Source organism: Hipposideros armiger, unplaced genomic scaffold, assembly GCF_001890085.2.
Source record: "Hipposideros armiger isolate ML-2016 unplaced genomic scaffold, ASM189008v1 scaffold_243, whole genome shotgun sequence".
NCBI lineage: Eukaryota > Metazoa > Chordata > Mammalia > Chiroptera > Hipposideridae > Hipposideros > Hipposideros armiger.
The window spans coordinates 1,714,778-1,715,436 of record NW_017731593.1 but is presented as its reverse complement, the minus strand read 5'-3'; positions in this window follow the sequence as shown (position 1 = coordinate 1,715,436).

Sequence of the window (659 nt, the reverse complement as noted above, 5' to 3'; positions counted from 1 at the left end):
TTCTGTACCACTCAGCTGTTGCCTGTCTTTAGTCTGCCCATCAGCGCCTCGTGAAGTGGAGACCCATACCTGCCTAGCTTTACTTATTTATAGCCTGGCTTGTTCCCGAAAGGATTTAAGGCGGCGAGTGACACTGTAAGTTCCCTAACGATGTTACACAGTGAGAGTAATAAATACTCGTTTGATGAATCGCCCCGTAGAAAACGTACGATGAGTAGGATGTTCACTAATGTCTTTTACCTAATTCTTAAAAATAAAAACTCATGCACCGTTAGAAGTCCTGGAAGCAACACAGTTAAGGTTCTTCCCTCAGCCTTGACGCTGTCCCACCCGTTGTCAACAGTCCCTCGAATGCCCTACTCAAACTAGCCAAATTGTCGCCGCTCCGGTCCCAGAGGGACCGAGATCCCACCCCGCCCCTTCACTCCTTCTCAGACCCAAATTTCCTGATTGGGAAGGGACCTGAAGAGCCTTTCTCTTATTTCCATTTTATTGGCTGGCACGACTGTCAGTAATCTCTGCTTCCCGCCTTCCAGCCTAGCGGGTTTCTTGGACCCCTCGGTTTCTGCGACAAGCCGCTTGCGTTTGCCTGAGCCGTGTTGCCGGGGACCGGCGACCTTTCACCCCCACCCTTCCCACGGGAGCGACCCAACCCCCGC